Raw genomic sequence first — 17,141 nt, 5'->3', positions numbered from 1 at the left:
TTGGAGAGGATAGTTAAGGACCATATCACCTCCACCGTACCTGACACCCTAGACCCACTACAATTCCCATATTGCCCCAACAGATTCATGGACGACGCAATCACCATTGCACTGCACACTGCCCTATCCCACCTGGACAAGGGAAATACCTATGTTAAAATGTTGTTCATCAACTACCGCTCATCCTTCAACACCATAGTGCCTTCCAAGCTCATCACTAAGCTCAGGGCCCTGGGTCTGAACCACTACCTGTGCAACTGAGTCCTGGAATTCCTGAAGGACGGACCCAAAGTGGTGAAGGTAGGCAACAACACCTCTGCCATGCTGATCCTCAACACGGGGGACAGGGGTGCGTGCTCAGCCCCCTCCTGTACTCCCTGTTCACCAATGACTGCGTGGCCATGCACGTCTCCAACTCAATCATCAAGTTGGCTGACGACACAGCAGTGGTAGTCCTGATTACCAACAACAACAAGACAGCCTACAGGGAGAAGGTTAGAGCCCTGGCGGAGTGGTGCCAGGAGAATAACCTCTCCCTCAACGTCAACAAAACGAAGGAGCTGTTCTGGGACTTAAGGAAACCGCAGAGAGAGCACGCCCCCATCCACATCGAAGGGGTCGCAGTGGAGAGGGTCAAAAGCTTCAAGTTCCTCGGCGTGCACATCACTGACAGCCTGAAATGGTCCCTTCACACAGAGAGCGTGGTGAAGAAGGAGCAACAGCACCTCTTCAACCTCAGGAGGCTCAAGAAATTTGGCTTGGCCCCTAAGAACCTTCTACAGCTGCACCATTGAGATCATTGAGAGAATCCTGTCGGGCTGTATCACCGCCTGGAATGGCAATTGCACCATCTGTAACTGCAGGGTGGTATGGTCAGCCCAACGCATCTCTGGGTGATGCCCACCAGGACATCTACAGCACCCGGTGTCACAGGAAGGCCAAGAAGATCATCAAGGTCCTCAGCCACCCGAGCCAAGGCCTGTTCACCCCGCCACCATCTAGAAGGCAGAGACAGTATAGGTATATCAAAGCCGGGGCCGAGAGACTGAGAAACAGCTTCTATCTCCAGGCCATCAGACTGTTAAACAGTCACCACTAGCCTTAGACACTGTTCTAGCCGGCTACCACCCGATACTCTACCCTGCACCTTAAAGCCTGCTGCCCAATGTTTTTATTATACTTTTATTTATTTTTAATTTTTTTAACCTTTAACCTTTACTTAACTAGGCAATTCAGTTAAGAACAAATTCTTCATTGAACACTGGTCACTTGAATAATGTTTACATACTAAACAAACCATTATGTATATATATTTATTCTGGTCTCTGATATTTTCTTATTTTTATGTATTTTTCTGAGTATGTGTGTATTGTATTTTTAATTGCTAGGTATTACTGCACTGTTGGAAGTAGAAAGAAAAGCATTTCGTTGCACCTGCGATAACATCCGCAAATCTTCTTACAGTGGGGAGAACAAGTATTTGATACACTGCCGATTTTGCAGGTTTTCCTACTTACAAAGCATGTAGAGGTCTGTAATTTTTATCATAGGTACACTTCAACTGTGAGAGACGGAATCTAAAACAAAAATCCAGAAAATCACATTGTATGATTTTTAAATAATTAATTTGCATTTTATTGCATGACATAAGTATTTGATCACCTACCAACCAGTAAGAATTCCGGCTCTCACAGACCTGTTAGTTTTTCTTTAAGAAGCCCTCCTGTTCTCCACTCATTACCTGTATTAACTGCACCTGTTTGAACTCGTTACCTGTATAAAAGACACCTGTCCACACACTCAATCAAACAGATTCCAACCTCTCCACAATGGCCAAGACCAGAGAGCTGTGTAAGGACATCAGGGATAAAATTGTAGACCTGCACAAGGCTGGGATGGGCTACAGGACAATAGGCAAGCAGCTTGGTGAGAAGGAAACAACTGTTGGCGCAATTATTAGAAAATGGAAGAAGTTCAAGATGACGGTCAATCACCCTCGGTCTGGGGCTCCATGCAAGATTTCACCTCGTGGGGCATCAATGATCACGAGGAAGGTGAGGGATCAGCCCAGAACTACACGGCAGGACCTGGTCAATGACCTGAAGAGAGCTGGGACCACAGTCTCAAAGAAAACCATTAGTAACACACTACGCCGTCATGGATTAAAATCCTGCAGCGCACGCAAGGTCCCCCTGCTTAAGCCAGTGCATGTCCAGGCCTGTCTGAAGTTTGCCAATGACCATCTGGATGATCCAGAGGAGGAATGGGAGAAGGTCATGTGGTCTGATGAGACAAAAATAGAGCTTTTTGGTCTAACTCCACTCGCCGTGTTTGGAGGAAGAAGAAGTATGAGTACAACCCCAAGAACACCATCCCAACCGTGAAGCATGGAGGTGGAAACATCATTCTTTGGGGATGCTTTTCTGCAAAGGGGACAGGACGACTGCACCGTATTGAGGGGAGGATGGATGGGGCCATGTATCGCGAGATCTTGGCCAACAACCTCCTTCCCTCAGTAAGAGCATTGAAGATGGGTCGTGGCTGGGTCTTCCAGCATGACAACGACACGAAACACACAGCCATGGCAACTAAGGAGTGGCTCCGTAAGAAGCATCTCAAGGTCCTGGAGTGGCCTAGCCAGTCTCCAGACCTGAACCCAATAGAAAATCTTTGGAGGGAGCTGAAAGTCCGTATTGCCCAGCGACAGCCCCGAAACCTGAAGGATCTGGAGAAGATCTGTAGGGAGGAGTGGGCCAAAATCCCTGCTGCAGTGTGTGCAAACCTAGTCAAGAACTACAGGAAACGTATGATCTCTGTAATTGCAAACAAAGGTTTCTGTAGCAAATATTAAGTTCTGCTTTTCTGATGTATCAAATACTTATGTCATGCAATAAAATGCAAATTAATTACTTAAAAATCATACAATGTGATTTTCTGGATTTTTGTTTTAGATTCCGTCTCTCATAGTTGAAGTGTACCTATGATAAAAATTACAGACCTCTACATGCTTTGTAAGTAGGAAAACCTGCAAAATCGGCAGTGTATCAAATACTTGTTCTCCCCACTGTATGCGACCAATAAAATTAGATTAGATTTGATTTGAATGGATGCAATTTCCACTGACTCTTCCCAATTTGCGTTGAAGCCCTATGATCTGGTGGATAAGTATCAGGGGGTGTTGTGATCCCAAAGTATTGCTTGTCTATTGACTGCAAATCATGTTGAATTTCACAAGTCAGATCTAATTGAGCTTTATATAGCTCATAGCTTTATCTCAATTACCCACACCCATGGGAAACTGGCACCTGGTAAGTCACGGTTTAATCTTACACATGCATTGAGGAAAAAGCCTTGCTTTCACCTATCAATTGATTAATGGTTAACAAATAACAATTCGACCCATGTCTGTGTTCAGAGTGTTGGTTTGGTACACAGAGGTGTATCCCATGCTGTTTGAATGTCTCACCAGATAGTTGAGATATTGTGAGAGAGGCTATAGGAGCAATGACCCATGTCTGTATTCACGATGTTGGTAGTGTATTCCATGCAGTTTGAGTCGACCAGCAGATGTCAATTCTTTGAGATAGTGAGATAAATAAAGGTCTGTTTGAAAGGGGGTCATGTAAACGTTGCCATACATTTTTTACAGGTAACATACCACATCTTCTGTCTGAAATGGTTAATAGAGAGATAGTGAGATGGTCACTGAAGTGTATTCCATGCTATTGAAGTAGATGAGCAAAGAAAGGCTATAGGAGGTGCCAAGACAGAGGTATATTCCATGATATTTTGGTTGGTTGAGCAGAGAAAATATTAGAGGAATAGTGAGACAGTGAGAGAGGCTTTAGGCCGGAGCCAAGACCTCCTGCTGGGGACCAGGAGCCGCCAGGAGTCGAGTTGGAAGTTACACCTGTAATCATCCAGAGAGACAGACGTTACATTTCACACCTCAAGGTTACTGTATGTAAAGTGGTCTTAACACAACGAACTGGACATTAAAAGACAAAAGTCGATTAATATAACCCTCCTCCCTGGTGGGTTCAAATCCATGTCCACTGCCTGTCTCTGCTACAAGACTGTGCTAGCCCGGTGAACTAAAGCCTAGGGCTAGGCATTAGCTTAGGGAGCTGACTTAAATAAAGGTTAAATTAAAAAATAAATAGCGTAAGTCTTCAGCTAAATCAAATCAAATCTAATTTTATTTGTCACATACACATGGTTAGCAGATGTTAATGGGAGTGTAGCGAAATGCTTGTGCTTCTAGTTCTGACAATGCAGTAATAACCAACGAGTAATCTAACCTAACAATTTCACAACAACTACCTTATACACACAAGTGTAAAGGGATGAAGAATATGTACATAAAGATATATGAATGAGTGATGGTACAGAACTGCATAGGCAAGATGCAGTAGATGGTATCGAGTACAGTATATACATATGAGATGAGTAATGTAGGGTATGTAAACATATAAAAGTGTCATTGTCAGGCTAGGTTACTCATCACCACCTCTGAACCACCTCCGTCATAACTAGCTAAATTAACTGTCAACCAATCATTCCCCTCTTAGTTGAACAGCTCTGTTGGGTCAAAGCAACCTGAAGGTTGTCTGAATTTGACAGCCCAATACATCTTGTTTCCCTCAAACACAGCCCTGATTGAAGGAAATATAGAAATAGGGACAAGGTATCCCTTGTCATGATTGTTGCAAATAATTTGTGATGACACAGTCATATCTGAAAATACTAATGCCTTCAAGTACTTTTCCATCAAACATGATGTTAGCTATAAACAGTTGAAGTCGGAAGTTTACATACACTTAGATTGGAGTCATTAAAACTCGTTTTTCAACCACTCCACAAATTTCTTGTTAACAAACTATAGTTTTGGCAAGTCGGTTAGAACATCTACTTTGTGCATGACACAATACATTTTCCAACAATTGTTCACAGACAGATTATTTAACTTATAATTCACTGTTTCACAATTCCAGTGGATCAGAAGTTTACATACAATAAGTTGACTGTGCCTTTAAACAGCTTGGAAAATTCCAGAAAATGATGTCATGGCTTTAGAAGCTTCTGATAGGCTAATTGACATCATTTGAGTCAATTGGAGGTGTACCTGTGGATGTATTTCAAGGTCTACCTTCAAACTCAGTGCCTCTTTGCTTGACATCATGGGAAAATCAAAAGAAATCAGCCAAGACCTCAGAAAAACAATTGTAGACCTCCACAAGTCTGGTTCATCCTTGGGAGCAATTTCCAAATGCCTAAAGGTACCACGTTCATCTGTACAAACAATAGTACGCAAGTATAAACACCATGGGACCACGCAGCCGTCAAACCGCTCAGGAAGGAGATGCGTTCTGTCTCCTAGAAATAAACGTACTTTGGTGCGAAAAGTGCAAATCAATCCCAGAATAACAGCAAAGGACCTTGTAAAGATGATGGAGGAAACAGGTACAAAAGTATCTATATCCAAAACGAGTCCTATATCGACATAACCTGAAAGGCCGCTCAGCAAGGAAGAAGCCACTGCTCCAAAACTGCCATAAAAAAGCAAGACTACGGTTTGCAACTGCACATGGGGACAAAGATCGTACTTTTTGGAGAAATGTCCTCTGGTCTGATGAAACAAAAATAGAACTGTTTGGCCATAATGGCCATCGTTATGTTTGGAGGAAAAAGGTGGAGGCTTGCAAACCGAAGAACACCATCCCAACCGTGAAGCACGGGGGTGGCAGCATCATGTTGTGGGGATGCTTTGCTGCAGGAGGAACTGGTGCACTTCACAAAATAGATGGCTCATGAGGAAGGGAAATTATGTGGATTTATTGAAGCAACATCTCAAGACATCAGTCAGGAAGTTAAAGCTTGGTCGCAAATGGGCCTTCCAAATGGACAATGACCCCAAACATACTTCCAAAGTTGTGGCAAAATGGCTTAAGGACAACAAAGTCAAGGTAGTGGAGTTGCCATCACAAAGCCCTGACCTCAATCCTATAGAAAATGTGTGGGCAGAACTGAAAAAGTGTGTGCGAACAAGGAGGCCTACAAACCTGACTCAGTTACACCAGCTCTGCCATGAGGAATGAGCCAAAATTCACACAATTTAGAAATAAAAGCTGAAATAAATTATTCTCTCTACTATTATTCTGACATTTCACAAATAAAGTGGTGAACCTAACTGACCTAAGACAGGGAATGTTTACTATGATTAAATGTCAGGAATTGTGAAAAACTGAGTTTAAATGTATTTGGCTAAAGTGTATGTAAACTTCCGACTTCAACTATAATTAATTGTACTAGCTAGCATAACAAAATACTAATTATTTACGTCTCATTTCAGTAAAGTAAAAAAAATCCTGCTACATGTCCTGCTACACACAGGTAGGCTACGCAGTGATGGGAGGGAGTGAGAGACAGACAAGCAACCAAGCAGGAGGAGAGAGGCTGGAAGGGAGAGGCAGGAAGTGAGTCAGGCAGCCAGGGAGTGAGAGAGACCAGCAGGCAGGCTTGCAGAGGGTATTCCAGGGCTCTCCTCTACCCACAACCTGGCCTAGTCTAATTAAGTGGGGAGAGCTGGAGAGAACTACTGTAAAACACACACAGGTGCATGCCACACATGCAGACACAGGTAGGCACGCGCACATACACATACAGGCAGGCACACATGTACACCGTTCCCAAATTCCTCCAAAAATATGAAAAAAAGACAGTCTGCTTGATGTTCCCCTGCCGATATCAAACCTGCCATCTCTATAGGGGGTAAAGACACAGGTAAATTCTCTGAACAGTCACTCACTGACTTCCCTGTCAGCTCCGACCTGTCTGGTGACTGTTGGAGTAGCTCAACCCAGCCAGATTATATGACAACACTCAGTGGCGGTTGTAGCTTGTATGGCTAACCCCAGGGAGCCAAATCATAACATTTAAAACTATATAAATGTAAAAATATATACAAAAAGAAGACAAAAAGAAGTACCAAAGACAAAAATAAACAATTGTTGTATATAAATACAAATAAAAAAGAGAATATAATTATTACACTATTACCCTATTGCTAACAAAAACCACAAATTAAACTGAATTCCACAAATCCTACATCACACAAATACACAAATATAATAACACACGTATAAAGAAGAGATCCTGATTATTACACGATTGCACTTCAAACAAGAAACACAAACTAAATTGCACAACTAATAGCATTATTAATTGCATTAGTACTGTACAAAGTTAGAGGTACTCTATTTGATAGATTCCCCACGCTCACCCTACCTCGGGCTTCCAGTGAGGAGACCTGAGGTCAACCTACCCCGCCCTCCATCTCGTACTTCTGAGTGGGAGACCTTCCTAGGCAGTAGCCTGCCTAGCTCACAAACTAGAATCAGGGTGCCCACTCTGACAAGGTTATTTGACCCACAGTCCCACACGGTGACATGATATCATTGACGTGACATGCAAATGAGAGATAGAAAACGGATCGTACAAATGTCACCATTCCGAATATAATTAAAAAATATCTATCTTTTTTTATTCTTTAATATGCGGGCGCCCCGTGTCGCCCCCGGCAAGATGCCGCCCTGGGCGTCTGCCCATGTCGCCGATACCTAAATCCACCACTGACAACACTCACTATAATCATACCTTGGTAATTTACACATTTTCACTGAGACTGCCGCGGAGCCTTTGTTTTGATCATTGAAGTGTTGCTACTCAAACCAGTTCTATTACAACAACACATTCTCCCTAGTCTGAAATGAATTGTTCCTCAGACAGCCACAGTAGCCTAATCAGTCCGCCGGTCAACAAACTGTTTGACTTCTCTTTGGAAGCTTGTTCAAGCTTAGAACTAGCTTTCAAAGGGATCATCCATCCATTGTGTACACAGTATCCTACTCTTGCTGCTCTGTGTTGGAAATGTACATCGAATGTATTCATGACACACCCAGCCATGATATTTCTCTAATCCTCATAATCGTTTATACATATTTATATTTCTGGCTTCATTTAAATAATTATGTCCCCAGAAAGCACAGATGGATGATAGGGGATGAAAGTGCCTGGGGTTGTGGGGAAAAAAGAGGAGATCAAAAATAAAAAAGATATTATACAAGACATATTCAGTATGTATCTATTGTTATTGGCTGTATTCAGATCATAATGAAGTAATTACATTTTTTAAACAACAGATAATCCATTGTATTTAATTTGTTAGAAAGAGGTAGGGATTTGGTGATGTGCCAAAACCATAATGGATGAAATTCGATCGGGTTGGTTTATTAGTGGGACTTATGCGACAGCAGACGTCCCACTCTAAATCTCGGTCATACAGATATAGGATCTTAATTTCAGCCAGTTTGCTACAGCAGGACAATAATACTGCAGCAACAGGAAATGTGAATTATTGTGTGGATTATAATTAATGGACATTTTTTGTAGGGGTTGATACATTTTTCGTTAGGGCAAATCAAGTCTGACATTTTAAAGTGAAAATTACAAATGTTAGAAGCTTTTTTAAACCTTCAATACACTACAAGTTTGCATTTCCTGCTGTGCAGGAAAACTCTCAGAAACAAAAGAGTGATCAAATTAAGATCCTATCCTGGCGGCCATGTTGGAAGACCACAGCATCAATTCTTTCGAAGACCACAGCATCAATTCTGAGTGGCTAGCCCGAGCTGCATGATAACAGTGGTTAAAACTAGTTGATTCATCACTATGGTCAATTTTTGTGCGGTATTTGGCTGCTCTAAGGGGATTGATCATTTTTCCCCCCCAATTTTGTGATATCAATTGCGATCCAATTACGATCTTATCTCCTCGCTGCAAATCCCCAAAATGCTCGGGAGAGGCGAAGGTCGAGCCATGCGTCCTCTGAAACATGACCCGCCAAACCTCGCTCCATAACACTTGCCCAATGTGTCGGTGGAAACACTGTACAACTGGTGACATGAGTCAGCGTGCATGCGCCCGGTCCGCGACAAGGAGTCGCTAGAGCGCGATGGGATAAGGGCATCAGGGCCGGCCAAACCCTGCCCTAACCCGGACCATGCTGGGCCAATTGTGCACCGCCTCATGTGTCTCGCTATCGCGGCCGGCTGCGACACAGCCTGGGATCGAACCTGGGTCTGTAGTGACGCCTCTATCACTGCAATGCAGTGCCTTAAATTCTTTGGGGACAGAGGTTGAAATTTACACAATTGTTACCTGGGGGAGGGTCATGTTTTTTTCAATAATAGTCAGGGGGATGGTTTAGTATTTTTTATTTAGTCCAGTTGAGAGTCATGGAATTTGTAATTGATTAACAAACCTAACGCAATGGTACACTTAAGCACTGGTGGTAGCTATAGGTTCCGGGGTGTGTCAGAAATATTTTTGTTATTTTCACAACCAGAAATAATCAGCACAGGGCTGGTGGTGGCCAAAAGAGCTTGATGAATAAACCAGTTGTGGGTGTGTCGAGGCTTGGCCCCTCACTGGCCAATCAGAACGTGCGCCATGGTTAAATACACAATATATACAAAAGTATGTGGACACTCCTTAAAATTAGTGGATTCAGCTATTTCAGCCACATCTGTTGTTGACAGTTGAATAAAATCAAGCACACAGCCATGCAATCTCCATTTACAATCATTGCCAGTTGAATGGCCTTAATGAAGAGCACAGTGACTTTCAACGTGGCACCATCATAGGATGCCACCTTTCCAAGAAGTCAATTCGTCAAAATGGAAGCATCTAGGAGCAGCAATGGCTCAGACGCGAAGTGGTAGACCACACAAGCACACAGAACGGGACCGCCGAGTGCGGAAGCGCATAGTGCGTTAAAATCGTCTGTCCTCGATTGCAACACTCACTATTGAATTCCAAACTGCCTCTGGAAGCAACGTCAGCACAATAACTGTTTGTTGGGAGCTTCATGAAATGGGTTTCCATGGCTGAGCAGCTGCACACAAGCCTAAGATCAATATGCGCAATGTCAACCGTCGGCTGGAGTGGTGTAAAGCTTGACTCTGCAGCAGTGGAAACGCATTCTTTGGAGTGATGAATCACGCTTCACCATCTGGCAGTCCGACGGACGTATCTGGGTTTGGCGGATGCCAGGAGAACGCTTCCTGCCCGAATGCATAGTGCCATCTGTAAAGTTTGGTGGAGGAGGAATAATGATCTGGGGCTGTTTTTCATGGTTCGGGCTAGGCCCCTTAGTTCCAGTGAAGGGAAATCTTAATGCAACAGCATACAATGACATTCTAGATGATTAGATCAATACAGAATTAGATCAATACAGAAATGGTTTGTCGAGATTGGTGTGGAAAAACTTGACTGGCCTGCACAGCGCCCTGACCTCAACCCCATCAAACACCTTTGGGATGAATTGGAACACTGACTGTGAGCCAGGCCTAATCGCCCAACATCAGTGCCCGACCTCACTAATGCTCTTGTGGCTGAAGTCCTCTTAGCAATGTTCCAACATCTTGTAGAAAGCCTTCCCAGAAGAGTGGAGGTTGTTATAGCAGCAAAGGGGGGACCAACTCCATATTAATGCCCATACTTTTGATCATGTAGTGTATGTGGTTGCTTCAAGTTGTATGTTTATGGTATTTTATGTATTGCCTTGGAATCAACTCCAATTCCAATGTTAGTCCTTTAAAGTTTGATAAACAGCTTACAGAAATGAAATAACAAAATGTAGACTCATCCCATCTTTGCTAAATATGTTAACTTCAACTTGTTTGCAGTCAATACACTACCGGTCAAATGTTTTAGAACACCTACTCATTCAAGGGTTTTTCTTTATTTTTACTATTTTCTACATTGTAGAATAATAGTGAAGACATCAAAACTATGAAATAACATATATGGAATCATGTAGTAACCAAATAAGTGTTAAACAAATCAAAATCTATTTAATATTTGAGATTCTTCAAATAGCCACCCTTTGCCTTGATGACAGCTTTGCACACTCTTGGCATTCTTTCAACCAGTTTCACCTGGAATGCTTTTCCAACAGTCTTGAAGGAGTTCCCACATATGCTGAGCACTTGTTGGCTGCTTTTACTTCACTCTGCGGTTCGACTCATCCCAAACCATCTCAATTTGGTTGAGGTCGGGGGATTGGGGAGGCCAGGTCATCTGATGCAGCTCTTCATCACTCTCCTTATTGGTAAAATAGCCCTTACACAGCCTGGAGGTGTGTTGGGTCATTGTTCTGTTGAAAAACAAATGATAGTCCCACTAAGCCCAAACCAGATGGGATGGCGTATCGCTGCATAATGCTGTGGTAGCCATGCTGGTTAAGTGTGCCTTGAATTCTAAATAAAGCACAGACAATGTCACCAGCAAAGCACCCCTACACCAAAACACCTCCTCCTCCATGCTTTACGGTGGGAAATACACATGCGGAGATCATCCGTTCAACCACACCGGGTCTCACAAAGACATGGCGGTTGGAACCAAGAATCTACAATTTGGACTACAGACCAAAGTACAAATTTCCACCGGTCTAATGTCCATTGGTGGTGTTTCTTGGCCCAAGCAAGTCTCTTCTTATTATTGGTGTCCTATAGTAGTGGTTTCTCTGCAGCAATTCGACCATGAAGGCCTGATTCACACAGTCTCCTCTGAAGAGTTGATGTTGTAATGTGTCTTTTACTTGAACTATGTGAAGCATTTATTTGGGCTGCAATTTCTGAGGCTGGTAACTCTAATGAACTTATCCTCTGCAGCAGAGGTAACTCTGGGTCTTCCATTCCTGTGGCGGTTCTCATGAGAACCAGTTTAATAATAGAGCTTGATGGTTTTTGCAACTGCACTTGAAGAAACTTTCAAAGTTATTAAAATGTTCCGTATTTACTGACCTACATGTCTTAAAGTAATGATGGACTGTTGTTTATCTTTTCACATGTTGTGGAAAAATTCTTACACAGGGACACTCGAAGTCAATCTTAAATGAATCATTGTTTACTGTCAGCGCGCTGGAGAGGTTCCAACCAACTCAATGCACAATAGTACACATGTCAATCAGAAGCTCTCCATGGGCAGACCCAGCAGTTGTCTAATATACACTTACATTTCAAGTCGGAAGTTTACATACACTTAGATTGGAGTCATTAAAACTCGTTTTGCAACCACTCCACAAATTTCTTGTTAACGAACTATAGTTTTGGCAAGTCGGTTAGGACATCTACTTTGTGCATGACACAAGTAATTTCTCCAACAATTGTTTACAGACAGATTATTTAACTTATAATTCACTGTATCACAATTCCAGTGGGTCAGAAGTTTACATACACTAAGTTGACTGTGCCTTTAGACAGCTTGGAAAATTCCAGAAAATGATGTCATGGCTTTAGAAGCTTCTGATAGGCTAATTGACATCATTTGAGTCAATTGGAGGTGTAACTGTGGATATTTCAAGGCCTACCTTCAAACTCAGTGTCTCTTTGCTTGACATCATGGGAAAATCTAAAGAAATCAGCCAAGACCTCAGAAAAAATAAAATAAATAGTAGACCTCCACAAGTCTGGTTCATCCTTGGGAACAATTTCCAAATGCCTGAAGGTACCACGTTCATCTGTACAAACAATAGTACGCAAGTATAAACATCATGGGACCACACAGCCGCCATATCGCTCAGGAAGGAGACGCGTTCTGTCTCCTAGAGATGAACGTACTTTGGTGCGAAAAGTGCAAATCAATCCCAGAACAACACCAAAGGACCTTGTGAAGATGCTGGAGGAAACAGGTACAAAAGTATCTATATGCATAGTAAATCAAGTCCTATATCGACATAAACTGAAAGGCCGCTCAGCAAGGAAGAAGCCACTGCTCCAAAACCGCCATAAAAAAGCCAGACTACGGTTTGCAACTGCACATGGGGACAAAGATCATACTTTTTGGAGAAATGTCCTCTGGTCTGGCAGAATCATGTTGTGGGGGTGCTTTGCTGCAGGAGGGACTGGTGCACTTCACAAAATAGATGGCAATGTGAGGAAGGAAAATTATGTTGATATATTGAAGCAACATCTCAAGACATCAGTCAGAAAGTTAAAGCTTGGTCGCAAATGGGTCATCCAAATGGACAATGACCCCAATCATACTTCCAAAGTTGTAGCAAAATGGCTTAAGGACAACAAAGTCAAGGTATTGGAGTGGCCATCACAAAGCCCTGACCTCAATCCTCAATCAGAAAATGTGTGGGTAGAACTGAAAAAGCGTGTGCGAGCAAGGAGGCCTACAATCCTGACTCAGTTACACCAGCTCTGTCAGGAGGAATGGGACAAAATTCACCCAACTTATTGTGGGAAGCTTGTGGAAGGTCTACCCAAAACATTTGACCCAAGTTAAACAATTTAAAGGCAATGCTACCAAATACTAATTGAGTGTATGTAAACTTCTGACCCACTGGGAATGTGATGAAAGAAATAAAAGCTGAAGTAAATCCTTCTCTCTACTATTATTCTGACATTTCACATTCTTAAAATAAAGTGGTGATCCTAACTGACCTAAGACAGGGAATTTTTACTAGGATTAAATGTCAGGAATTGTGAAAAACTGAGTTTAAATGTGTAAGGTGTAGGTAAACTTCCGACTTCAACTGTAGGTTTGAAGGAGAGATGAATGACGAGAGAGAATAACAGATCAGATGGATGGATGGATGAATAGATTGAGGGATGGAGGGAAGGAAGGGGGAGGGAGGAATGGACAGACGGATGGAGGGATGAATGAAGAGAGGGAATGAGCGATGGATTGACGGAAGGATAGATAAATTGAGAAAGGGAGAGGAGAAAGGAATGGGTTGACCAAAACAGATGGGCATTGCCCTGCTCTGAGAGAGCAACAGATGCCACAGAAATTCCCCCAGAACCTCGGTGCCAGCCAGGCCACTAAACAACAGTAAATAGACAGATAGAGACAGGGACACAGGGCACACGGGCTCTACAATGCCACTACCCCTCTCTCTCACACACACTCTTGCATGCACGCACGCACGAACACACACACACAAACACACAGAAGTCAGTGAGCCTTAGTGGTTGGTTGTGTAGTGGATATGGGGTCAATGAGCTCAGTGACCAATCTCTTCGGAGCATTTGGCAGTCCTATGCTGAGGCTATAGACTGCTATGCCTCATATGGCCTGCATGCCAGGTCAAATGAGAAGAGGTCTGAGTAGATGGATACAGGGGGTGATATCATAATTTTTTTGACAAATCTATTTAATCACTCACTGGATTTCATAGCAGTCCCCTGTTTCAATTGGTTTCAGTTGGACATTTTAATATTTGTTAGATTTCCGCTATTTGCCAGAATCTCTGGTCATGAATATTATCAGTCATTACCAAGACATTAGGTCACTCACATTAATTGTACAAGTATAGAAATCCGGTGTTAATATTCAATTTAAAAATCCAGAAATTGTATCAGCTACTGTACTATGACATTAGAAGGGGGAGTCAATTGAGATACATTACATTTAATTCATGTTCTATTTCATTGTATGGAGTCTCTGTGTTGGTCTCATAATACAGATGCTAATGCCAACGCTGCCCTGAGCCCCATAAAAACACATGACTCATACAGTACTCTCTATGGCAGATGCTGTGCTCTTCTCTGTGACTGTGAGTTATGGAGACTATCCAGAAAACCAAAATTGGTATTTGTTAGGTTGCGACAAATGTTCTCATAACAGAAAAACGGTCTAGTTGTGCTTATGATTATATTTGTATAAAACATTCACCGGACGTTGCAAGAACATTCCCAGAACACATTTAGTCTGTTCTTTAATAGTTCCTAACACATTTCTTTAGGTTGTGGTAACATTGTGGGGACATGGCAAGAGATATGTTGCCATAACACAAAAAACTGTCCGGTTGTGCCGATGATTACAATGTTTCTATTAGGTTGAAAAAACATTTGTCTGATGTTGTAAGAACATTCCCAGAATATTTTTTCATGTCCTTTAAAAGTTCCCAAAACACTAAAACTGTCGAGTTGTGCTGACATTCAGATAATGTTTTAATGTTTCTATTAGGTTACACAAAACATTCCCTCAATGTTCTTCCTATGTTCCCAGAATGATACCATTTTGTTTTGAACAGTCCATGGAGGTTTCTTTCATGTGTTTGTGTTATCTTACCGTTGTGGAAGTTAGTTAAACGACAATCCATGTAAAAACACATACGGCAATTTATTAGACATTTATTGTAAACATAGTTTTACCGTAATTTGTAGATAGTCACACGCAGGGATTGAACCTGGGAGCTTTGCAGTGTTTTATCTGGAATTAATCCACTTGCCCACTGGGATGGACTAAGACAACTATAAATGTGTTTACACTTATACTCTGATTTACAGGTTGTGGTCTTTGTCTTTACAAAAGAGAGGATAACTACATCTAGAAAAATAAGTATCCTCTATTATTTCTTACTCTACCAATCTAATTTATATACTGTAAAGTTGGGGTGTTCTGACTTTTATTTTTCATACAAACTTGATTTCAGAAATCACTGGCAGATTCAGGTGAGGTGTACGTATACAGTGCCTTCAGAAAGTATTCATACCCCTTGACTTATTCCACGTGTTGTTGTGTTACCGGATTAAATATATTGTTTTTTTCTCACCCATCTACACACAATACCCAATAATGTCAAAATGAAAACATGTTTTTAGAAATGATTGAAAATGTATAGAAAATTTAATCTAGAAATATCTTATTTACATAAGTACTGTATTCCCACCACTGAGTCAATACTTTGTAGAAGCACCTTTGGCAGCAATTACAGTTGTGAGTTTTTCTGGGTAAGTCTGTAAGAGCTCTCCACACCTGGATTGTGCAACATTTGCTCATTATTATTTTCAAAATTATTCAAGCTCTGTCAAATTGGTTTTTGATCATTGCTGGACAACAATGTTCAGGTCTTGCCATAGATTTTGAAGTAGATTTAAGTCAAAACTGTAACTCAGGAACATTCAGTGTCTTCTTGGTAAGCACCTTCAGCGTAGATTTGGCCTTGTGTTTTAGGTTATTGTCCTGCTGAAAGGTGAATTAATCTCACAGTGTCTGGTGGAAAGCAGACTGAAGCAGGTTTTCATCTAGGATTTTGCCTGTGCTTAGCTCCATTCCATAATTTTTTTTATCCTGAAAAACTCCCCAGTCCTTAATGATTATAAGCATACCCATAACATGATGCAGCCACCACTATGCTTGAAAATATGGAGAGTGATACTTATTAATGTGTTGTATTGGATTTGCCCCAAACACAACATTTTGTATTCAGGACAACAAGTGAATTGATTTGCGAAATGTTTTCCAGTATTACTTTAGTGCCTTGTTGCAAACAGGATGCATGTTTTAAAATATGTTTATTTTGTACAGGCTTCTTTCTTTTCACTCTGTCAATTAGGTTAGTATTGTGGAGTAACTACAGTGTTGTTGATCCATCCTCAGTTTTCTCCTACCACAGGCATTTTAAAAGGGGGGATTATTTTAAAGTCACCCCTGGCCTCATGGTGAAATCCCTGAGCAATTTCCTTCCTCCCCAGCAACTGGTGCAGCAACTGTAGTGACTGGGTATATTGATACACCACCCAAAGTGTAATGAATAACTTTAACATGCTCAAAGGGATATTCAATGTCTGCTTTTTTTTTACCCATCTACCAATAGGTGCCCTACTTTGTGAGGCATTGGAAAACCTCCCTGGTCTTTGTGGTTGAATCTGTGGTTGAGATTCACTGCTCGACTGAGGGACCTTACAGATATTGTATGTGTGGGGCACAGAGATGAGGTAGTCATTCAAAAATCATGTTAAACATTATTGCACACAGAGTGAGTCCATGCAACTTTTTTTTTTAAAGTGACTTGTTAAGCATATTTCTACTCCTGAACTTATTTAGGCTTGCCATAACAAATGGCTTAAATAATAATTTGCTCAAGACATTTTTAATTCAGTTGTAAAAATGTTGACTTTGCCATTATGGGGTATTGTATGTAGGCCAGTGACAAAAAATCTAAATTTAATCCATTTTAAAATCAGGTTGTAACACAACAAAATGTGGAAAAAGTAAAGGGGTACTGTAACGGGTGTCGTCCTCCTCTTCCTCGGACGAGGAGAGGAGAGAAGGATCGGTAG

Source organism: Salvelinus alpinus, chromosome 17 (assembly GCF_045679555.1).
Source record: "Salvelinus alpinus chromosome 17, SLU_Salpinus.1, whole genome shotgun sequence".
NCBI lineage: Eukaryota > Metazoa > Chordata > Actinopteri > Salmoniformes > Salmonidae > Salvelinus > Salvelinus alpinus.
Note: the sequence above shows the minus strand (reverse complement) of the source record.